The sequence below is a fragment of the Triturus cristatus genome, chromosome 1_2 (assembly GCF_964204655.1).
Source record: "Triturus cristatus chromosome 1_2, aTriCri1.1, whole genome shotgun sequence".
NCBI lineage: Eukaryota > Metazoa > Chordata > Amphibia > Caudata > Salamandridae > Triturus > Triturus cristatus.
This window is the reverse complement of record NC_140580.1, coordinates 580793541-580804314: the sequence shown is the minus strand read 5'-3', so window position 1 is coordinate 580804314 and position 10774 is coordinate 580793541. Positions and strand designations below refer to the sequence as shown.

The window sequence follows — 10774 nt, the reverse complement described above, 5'->3', positions numbered from 1 at the left end:
ATTGGCTATGCCAGTGCCTGTTTTTATTTTATTTCCAAAATAATCCTCTTAATTCAGTCCTCCTCTACTCAATATCCTTTTGCCCTTTTAAGAGAAGGAGACTGAGATCTTGAATTATGAGATGACGAAGAGGAGGTAGGTAACTCATACCTTCTTTCAGTTGAGTTTTTGTACATAGGTTCACCCACAAAAGACAATTTTCCCAAAATCAAAATCAACGCATGTTTTTAAAGCTGGTATTTATATACAGTGAGCTAAATGCACGTGCCCTGAAACCCCGAACTGTGAATGCACAAACAATGAAAAGCTAGACCGGTTCATGCTTCTAATGCATTAAAACAAGCATTGGCATAGCCAATAGGTCTCGCCTTTGGGACCTTATAAGTGTTTAGCCATGCAACAGTTGCATAACTAAAAACATATAAGGTCCCAAAAGTGAAACCTATTGGCTATGCCAATGCTTGTTTCTGTTTATTACTGCTCTGTAGTAATGGCGGCACCCGTGCTTTAGCTTAAACATCTTAAGCTAAAGTTGGGTGTCGAGATTGCTTCAAAAGTAAAGAATTGTCTATTTCTTTACTTTTGAAGCAATCTCAGCACCCGACTTTAGCCTAAGATGTTTAAGCTATAGCACGGGTGCCGCCATTACTACATAGAATTAATAAACAGAAAAAAAAGCAAGCGCCCGCTTCAAGAAATGACTGCCGTGGCGGGGGAATAATGCTACTGCCGGCCACAGCTTGCAGTGCATGTGCGCGTGTGGTGCACGCACAACGGTAATCACGCCATATGGCGCCTCTGCTCAAGCGCGTGCCTGCACACATGCACCGCAAGCTGTGGCCGGCGGTAGCATTTTATGAAGCCCTTACTTTAAGTCTCGCCAGCCCAGCACAAGCGCTGGGTCAGGCGAGACCTAAAAAGGAGGTGCTGGGGGAATGCGAGGCTATCAGAGCACCTAGCGGAGGGTGGGTGGAGTTAGTGGATAGAATTCCTGTTTTGTTTCCTGTCCTGAAGTGTGTCTAAACCTAATAAGTGGCGACTGGCATGAGGACGAAGAACATTGAGGCAATCTGGTTCAGGTGAAAGTAAGCATTGTGTGGATAGTCGTCCTGTGAGCCTCCCAATTTCTGTATCTTTATAAAGGCCCAGTTGATGAGTGCTTTTTAAAAACAAGCGCTGGCAAAGCCAATGTCTATCCTACAAACAGTGGTGGGTGCTACTTAACAGGGATGGTGGGGTGGGTGGAGTGGGAGGAGAAAGGAATTTATTTTTTTAAACACTTACCTTAGGCAGACCATCTGCCGCCTCTTAGTTCTCTTCAAGTCCTCGGTCAGCAGCACGAACCAGGAAGCACACTCCCCTAGCCAATCATGAGGCAACCTTATAGCAGCATTGCGATTGGTCTGAGTGCTGTGGTTCAGCAGTCAGAGAGGGACTAGGAGGCTGTGCATGTTCTCCACCCAGGCTGTGCATTACAGCCGGTGGAGAACATGCAAAGGTCACATGACAGTTTGTCTGGTCCAAGACAGCAGGCCAAACCTTCATGACCACTTTAGCGTATGCTTACCACTCCTCTCCCTGGCCTCTGCTCTGACCAGCCCAGCCCGCACCTAAGCAGGAATGGAAAACTAAAAGGATAATAACATTGTTTATTATTGTTTTAGTTTTCTTTTTTGAACTGTTCGCAGAGCAGTGGGGCAACGCTCCTCCACCTAAGCGGAGGAGCTGTGATGCCTACAAGACTTATTGGCTTTGCCAATTTCTTTTAGCCATGTTGTACAGTATCACACCTGTTGTCCACCATGGCTGAAAGTTAGAAAAAACAAGTGATATGAAGCGGCCAGCACTATGAAACGGCCATCGTTGATGGCATGATATTGCTTTTGTTCTAACTTTCAAACACACAAGTAAGAGAAAGTGACAGAGGTGGGGGCAGGAGCATAGACGTGAAATAGCTACAAACACATACACTCCTATGAGTTCTTCAACTAAAAGAAATCAGTAACTCTGAAAGTGTAAGGAGGGGAAGGACACAAGCATAGCAATATACTGCTTTAGAAATAGTCTTTGAACAGCCACAGAATGCACATAATATTAGTTAGAAAGCTATCGCAGACCCAAGGGCCAGTCACTCAAAATATGGAACAATCTTTAGGTCTCGCGCCTAGCGATGCAGTGCGTAGCACTGCTCGCGCAGCGAGAGACCTCTTGTACGGGGTTCCAAAATCGAGCCAGGAATCGCACACGCTCGTGCGTGTTCTTTTCCTTTTGGCTTACACTATTGGGTTTTGCGTGCGTGTTTTTCACAAACAGAGCAAGCAGTAGGCCAAAGACGGGTGCATTGCTCCGCCCATGGCCTATTGGTATCTGTTACGTGCATCGCCAGGCATGTGGTTTCAATTATCGTGCCCAGACGCGGGCGCGATAATTGAAACCACCTGTTTCGCTGTGGCATGCGCGCACCACTCGCAAGCATGTTTGTTTTCTACAATAGCGATCGCGGCGGTAGCTGGGGTCGAGGGGCTTGTACGAGGCAGCATCATGACACGGGCGAGGATCATTCAACGCCACGTCAGGAGTAGTAAGCGCTATATAAATCCCATGACAATTAAAAGAAGTGACCGAGATGCAGCGATTTGCAGACCCACCTCTTCAACAAAGCAGTACATAACCTTGCAGCCCCTCCCCATACCGGGGGCTGTTTTTTATGGTGAAAATAATGACTTTTCTACGGTCAACATGCAAGAGTGAGGAAAAAGTTAGCACCGGAAGGTTGCTCCACGGACAGTCGAGATACGGTTTTAGGTGCCAAATCAGACTGAATTCACCAGTTTTTAAGATACTACGCTGCTGCTGTTTGTTTTTGTGGACAGCGTGTTTACAATCATTCGAGATGCCTTTTCAGAGTCAATAAAGAAGTTGCTGGTAGCCTGATTGTCACAGAGAAAACGTGTTTTGCTTCAGCACCTCCAAGCTATGGATAAAATTATGCTCAAAATCCTGTCCTGTTCAACATGATGCTATCATCTGGAGACAAAAGTGTCTAAACGATGTTCTGTAACCACAGACGGGGTTTGCCCTGTACGGGGTTCACCAATATGATGCGATACTAGAGCAGTGAAGCTGGAGGGCTTCTAAGTAATGCCAGACAAACTACCCGTGCAATGTGTAAACCACCAACTGCTCAGCAGCACAAACATACTCTCAATTACGTGTACGAAGTGTATTTTAAATAAAGTCGTTGAACATTTAGGCAGACTGCACTGGCTTTTTTTTTAAAATGTGTGACACCCACAATGTTAAAGGTATGGATTATTTTATTGTAATGATATTAATTAATTGAGCATATATTTAAAAAGTAAAATATGCACACTGCCGATGGCAATCTGGACACCACAAAGCATTCCAGTATCCATTCACGTAAAATCATTCATCCCAGATTAGAAACATGCAACATTAGTGGATATGTAAATCTGCAGGGCTACTGTCGAAAACAGCTGTTTTGGTGGAGCGGGTATTGGCTATTTTGTGGTCATAAGGGTTTTTGGTATACAAGTTCTGTCAGGACGCAGGATCTTTAAACCTCATATTAAAAGCAGAACAGACGAGCGGGAGGGAGAAGCATGCAGACTAAGTGATGTAAAGCGTGTTAATGTTCTCCCTGGCCTGTGATGTCTTCATCAGGCAGTCGAAGGAAGCGTCGGTGGCAGCAGCAGGCCCCCGGGAACCGTCAGATTCCGTTTCCATGGTTTCCCTTGGGCAGCCCCACAGGCAGCCAGTGCCGAGCTGGACCTCTGCAACCTCTTCGGCAAGCAAATTCAGTTTATGTTCGTGGGTTGGTACCTATGCCATTTTTAAAGTAGTCACTTACCATATGTATACTTACAATTAGACTAAATAGTGCTGGTTTAAATAGTGGTTATCCTACAGTCAAGCACACCCAACCTGTTTTGGACACTTTTGCTTCTCTGAGACTTTGTGTTTTTTTCTCGTTGGATAATAATCCATCCATCCATTATCGTTGTCTATTTTGTTGCGCGCGCAGCATCGCCAAATGTGATGCAGCACGCGCAAGAAAATTTGTTTTCTTTATTTTTTTCGTAACTTACCTGCAATCGGCCGTATGCCGCATTTTGCAACCCCCCACCCTGCCCCTCCTCTGCCCCACGTCACCACCCCGGTAACACGCCCTATACGGGCCATCGCTGTCAGTGATAGTCTGATTTGTAATTAGTTTCCCCATGATTGCCACATTTAATTTATATGTAAGTCCCTATTACAGTGCACTATATTGTAAATTAAATGCTACAAATGGGCCTGCAGCGCAGATTGTGCCACCAACTCAGTAGCCCTTTAAACATGGCTCATGCCTGCCATTGCAAAGCCTGTCTGTGCAGCTTTAGACTGCCATTTTGACCTGGCAAGTTAACCCAATTGCCAGGCCCAATCCTTCCTTTTATTGCATGTAAGGCATCCGTAAGGTAGGCCAGAGGCAGCCCCAATGGCAGGGTGCAGCGAACTTAAGAAGTGGGACATGTACTTTGTGATGTCCTTGTGGTGAAATACTCTTAATCTGTATTTCACTACCGCAAGGCCTGTCTCTCCCATATGCTAACATGGGGATTGTCTTGAAACATCTTTAAAGTTTAATATCCTTTTTGGAGCAGATAGATAATTGAAGTTTTGTATTTCTGGATTCACAATTTATGAATACATCTTTTAGTGAAGTTGGTTTTTTAGATTGCAGGTCTGAAAATGCCAGAAAGTGTATGCGAAACAGAGCACTTCTCTCGCGCTCCTCACAGTCGCACTGCAAAAAGGTGGGGACTTATCCCCCAGCATATTGAATTTATCCCGGTACTCCAAGTTAACCATCGATGCCATTGTTTAATCCAATTCTTTGTTCACTGAACTGCCCTTGTTCATATCATCACTCCGGAGACAGTGTGATTACACGTGCATTTTTATTAATCTTTTCAATTACCGACTGCATGCCTGTTCGGGCTTTGTGCAACGGCATATTCTTTCAGGTAAATCAATTATGGAGTAAACACGCTGTATTCCCAATGCATTTCAAGCCATTAAAGGCTCTTCTTCAGGGGATTCTACAACAGATAAAAAACAAATAGAAAAAACAGCTCAGCTGACCGGTCCATGTTAAATAAAATTAAAGAAACACAAATACGACTCGGACTGTCACTGCTTGCAAACCCTCTCGTAACCTCCCTCCCCTAGAACTAATACATTTCGTAGAACGAAAACCCCCGACCTCACCCTGCTCGGCCCCTAACTACCATAAGTGCATGAATTCCTTATTAACCACTAATGTAAAAGAACGTGAAAGCGCTTATTACTGAAACTCATCCTGATACTTTCTCTCCTGTACTAGCGCCTTCGTACCCCGTGTCCCTTTCTGTTCTGAAAACAAATACCTTGTGAACGCCGCCACCTGCGGCCTCCTCGTGCCTTTCTCCATTAACGTTCCCATGCCTATGAATCAGCCCACACGTATAAATGTATGCGCCCTTCTACTCTTAAATACCCGTGATGCTCTTTGATTGCCCTCCAACCCGTGACTCATTCCCGCCGAAAGCTGTGTGCCTAATTATCCCAGGCCCTCACTGAAAACTCCAACTCCCACAATGCATATGTAACACACCACCCAACATATAAAAAATGCCTCGCTCGTATTGCCCACCCTCTATTTATTAAAAATCTACTTGCGCACTATGAAAATAAAGCATCCTTAATCGTCCAGTAAATTAATCTTCAACGACCATTTCAAGTGTCCAAATTAAATAGATTAAAATAAAATAAAATAAACTGATGACTGAAATATAATACATATAAACAGAAACCAAACATAAATTAAATTGATATTACAGTTTTCTGATAAACAGTTAGATTGTGCTATTAAGTTGGAACGCTTTATGTACAAACTACTCTTAACAAAATGTACAGATATTGTGATATTCGTACATGAAATGTGTTTGGAACGTGGAAAATTGTGTACAGTATTGACAGCTATTGTTGGACGTGGCATTGCATCGTAATAGCGTTAGAAGTAAAACAATCAGGGGCGGCTCCTCCGCTATGGCGGAGTAACATCGCCCCACTGCTTTTAAGTAGTGTACTGCAAAGGAAACATAAAATGATAATAACTTTAAGTTATTATCATTTTATGTTTCCTGTTGCTTTGCGGGCGGGTGGGCAGGTGGGCAGGGCTGCTCTGCTCTCAGAGCAGGGCAGGAGAGGAGTGGTTGCCCACTCCTACGTGCTCGATGACTCTTTGGTTGGCCCTCTCGGGCTGCCCACACCAGTCATGCGCACTTTCCCCGTTCTCCATGCAGGCTACATTACAGCTTGCTTGGAAAACAATCCCAGGCTCCCATTCCCTGGTTGAGCGTCAAACCAGGACTCTCAAAACCAATCACAATGCTGCATTGCAGCATTGTGATTGGTCAGGGAAGCCTGCATGCTAACCAATCACAACGCTGCATTGCAGTGTTGTGATTGGTCAATGGAGCCTTTTCTGTGCTTCCTTGGAGTGCAGGAGCAGAGACGAGGGACTGGTGTGTAACTGTCACTGCGACCGCCCCTTAAACACCCCCCCTCCCCCCGCACGCGCCCCCCAACCCCGCCACCCGCGATCCGTGCTGGCCGCCATTGAGAACAATTTAATATGCCTCATTTGAAAAAAGCTGGGATTTCCATATCTTTGTAGTAGGAAGATGTTTCACACAAAAAACACTATATTTGAATTTGATGAAATCATAGTTTCATCATTGTCAGGAAGAAAAAGCACATTCGCTGCCATGTGATTAGGTTTCAGGTTTCGACACCTCATCTACTTAAATGGCCGCCAAAAGACTATTTCATCTGATAAAGAAACGAGAGGATATTTTCTATTTTATCTTTTCATGAAGTTAATGGCCTTGCTTAGGAGCAGGTCACTGTCTTTTAGTTATGTAGATGGGTACAGTGAAACCTCTTGAAGTATGTTTGCATGCCACAGTGGCATGCGGTCTCGAACGATACTACCAGGAAATCACATTAATTTAGGGAAACAATCTGGTCCACGGTTCTGCCCGCCCAAAAAAATAGCTCTGCTCACTCATGGCAGATGCTTAGTGTGAGCCTCGGTAACTCCCATTCGAATGGGGAATTAAACAGAGTATTAGTAGGCATTCTAACCGACCCAACGCAACAACTTTACACACAATACCCCCCAGCCTAACCTACCCCCAAAGGCAGACGTGACAGTGTTTTACAATGCTACTTCTCCCCACAACCAGTTAATTACTGTAGCGCCAAGGATTGAACCCAGCTTGATTACACAGGAGCGAAGACGACGGTCCCAAAACTTCCAGAAAACAGTACCTGGAGGACTATTGGAATACACACTCACAAGCAACTGTTCACTAAAAGTATGGGGAATAAATCATAGAGTGACCACCACTCTTCCCCAGAAGATGTCACAGGAAACTCTTGAGGGAGATGACAGGATATGCAGAGTGCTGTAAACAAGAGATGGCTTTTACTGGTAATGACCAAATACCTAACACCACAACAAAGAACATTAATGCATGTCAAGTTCTGTGATAACAATCCACTTACCCATGGTAAATCCCAGAACTCCTTGATAAGCAGTTGCATCCAGGCTGCGATATTGAATGGATTCTTCTATGGGGATGTCATATAATGGGGCACACTCTCATCCAATCATTCATACAAGGTGTGATGGAGAATAATAGATGGTGGCATAAAACACAATTAGCGCGAGGGAGGAAGGCTCATATACCTTCATGAACAATTCAGGGAAGCGAATGCGGAACGACTGCCTAAAGTAGGAGGTGCCAATTCATAAGCGAGTGCTGACTTGCTCGGGTTATGGGGCAGAGCACCGCAAACACACAAGGGGACACCAATATGTATTCCTACAACGTAGTGAGCTGGCCGGCTCAGCTGTGAGCGGAGCAACTACACATACGCTGAATTTTTAGGCAAACTCAGGAGGGAAACACCTAACACACGGCTTGCTGACCGGCTTATGACTCTGGAGCGGAGCAGCAACGCGCGTAAAAAAAGAAATAAAAACTTTAAAGGGGTGTGGACACCGCATGCTGGCCGGCTGTTACAGTAAGAGCGGAGCAGCAGCGTGAACAAAGATGAAGGGGAAAGAAAAAGGAAGGCAAGACGCGCCGGCCGGCTCTGGGGCAGGAGGAGCGGAACAGCCACGTACAAGCCAGCAGGAAGGGTGAAACGCGCTGTCCGGCTCAGAATCAAGAGGAGCGGAACAGCCACGCACTCACCAACAAAAGGGTACCTCAAGGAAAAGGAAAGGAGACTTCAAAAGGTCCCTGGGAATCTGCGGCCAAGCAACAGGAACAGTGCAGGAAACTAAACGGAACGCCAAACACGGTTCTCGGATAGCGTGGTAACCAGGAACTGACAATGGACGGGGCGTGGTCACATTACGGGAACAGTAAGCCAAGCAATGGCTTGCGTAGGAGACGGCCTTTTACGTGTCTCAGGGGCTGTCTCTAAAGTACCCACAGTAGTGAATGTCAACATCCCTTGATCTATGCATTAATGTTCGTTCCGTTAGACCCCGATACTTTGCACTCATTTCTATTCCTAACAATTACATAGTCTGTTTTTTTTTAAGACTACTATGCCTATACTACAGAGGTCTTCAAACTTTTTGATGCCGAGACCCCCTGTCAAAAAATGTTAGGCGTAAGGACCCCCTCCGACTTGGTACTCATCATCATCGACAACCAAAAGCGCCCCCAATTACCACGGCAAATCATTTACGGTGGGGAAATAGTCTTAAACAGTGTTTAGCAAATCAAAGGTTTGTTCATGTCAGTGCCCCTAGAAGTGCCCTTCTATGCAAGCCAGAGATTCAGTACAGTTGGAGGTTTAGTGTCTGGAAGGAGAATGGCACCCATTGTGAACACGTGTTCCCATGCATTTGGTGCAGGTGGAGGACAACATGTTGCACGGTCAGACTGGCTCAACTGAGCCTTTGCCTTGGAAAGGCCTTTGCTGGGTGAGGGTCAGAAAAGAGGTTGTGAAAGGTTGCAAAACACATTTTTCTAGAGATGAAAGCCAAAAGACACACGTTGTTTCTTTTTTGCGGGTGAAGTTCATTGTACCCGGAGGCCGGTAATCTAGCAGACAGGTAAACTAGATCATTCAAGATCACACAGGCAGTCAGCGAGGAGCTGAGTAGCCTCCAAATTAGCACACACTGCGATTCTGTGAGAGCCTGGCCTTAACATGAGACAGACAGCTGTTTATCGCACGCCATTGTCTCCTCCTTCCCCCCTCCCCAGTACCTGGGTGATTTATTACGTTTTATTGCTGACAAACTTATAGACCAGTCATGGAAAATGATGCCACGAGAGAACAGTTTTGGCACACATTGGTATTCAATACCACAATGACAACAGCATATATGCGGAGGAACCATTTAGCGTTGAGTCACATGTGCTTAGTTTAGGACACAAAATCTAATTTCAAACAAAATGGCGGGATGTGTTCGATATGAACTGAAGACCCACAAAGCATTCACTGCTGCAGTGTGTCAAAGGTATTGTATTGTATTGTAATTGCATTTATATAGCCTAATTACCCCTGAAGAAGTGTTGAAGCGCTTTTTCAGCGAGTAGCATGCTTCTCCAGAACCCATAAAGGATTAGTGCTGAATTAGTATAGTGAAAAAGGAAAGTAATTTGGAGTGGTGGATATGGTATTATGTTATTTGGATTGAGAAGGATAGTGGAGAGATGTTTTGGAGTTCATAGCAGTAGTAGGAGGCTTGGGATGAGTAAAAGGGAGATGTAGGGGGAAGAGTCAGAGGGAAGGGTTTAGAAAGGTCTGTTTTGGGGGGGAGGGATCAGAATAGCAGAAGAGGTATGAAAAAGTTAAGAATTAACTAAATGGACATTTTGAGAGTTAGTGCTTGACCACGTTTGCTGACTAATGCTTTGATTTTACTCATGAGAAGATACTTATGCATTGAAACTGTATTTGTATCTACATGGTTGACTAAATGTTCTGGCATATTCTTAAGTTTTGCTGTATTACCGCAAATATTACTTCCTTTGCTTGTCATTTATAGAATCTTTCTTAATACATTTGAACTGCACAATTTAAATTACTCCATGTTTTGGAATCTTGTTCCTTGGCAAAACACATGAAAAAAACATAATTTTGTAATTACAAATGTCATCGTTTTTCTAATGTGTATAGCACCAATATCTTTAAAATACATTTCTTTGCAGGACATAATGATCTGTTTCTAACCATAGCTGAAATTCAGAAGGCTATTTAGGTTTCCATGAGCCCATATTCACCAATCTAGTGATTAGCGTAGTTATAAACCACAACCAATGCCCTCCCTTAGGTGGAATCTATAAGTGGGTGGAACAGCCTATGAATATTGTGACTGCATCAGGTGTTAGAACGAAACCTAGACAGTTGGTCCTGTATATATAAGAACCTGCGGCTAATAGATTAGAACTGGGAACGTACAAAGAATGTGGATCCAGTCTACATAGCCTTGAAATCAGGGACATGCATTTGGGATCTCTTGTTTACATTTATGAAGATATGCAAGGATATTATAGATCAGCCATTGGCCGCAGGTTTCTGCAATTTGCATCACGCACTGTTTTAAGAGTGTGATCACAAGCTTCATTCCAAATTGCGGAGTTCATTTCAAGGACTGCTTCCTTTTCTTGTGCCTTTAGAATTCTCTCTTGTC

General features: G+C 44.4%; 1 long non-coding RNA gene across 1 annotated transcript; it reads right to left on the bottom strand.

The window, feature by feature from the left end:
- Nucleotides 1-4947: 4947 nt before the first annotated feature.
- LOC146867667 (uncharacterized) lies at nt 4948-5503 on the bottom strand. The gene is made up of 2 exons (XR_014966120.1): nt 5433-5503; nt 4948-5105 (listed from the first exon to the last, which is right to left on the bottom strand). It is a non-coding gene; the product is annotated as an uncharacterized LOC146867667 (long non-coding RNA).
- Nucleotides 5504-10774: the final 5271 nt, after the last annotated feature.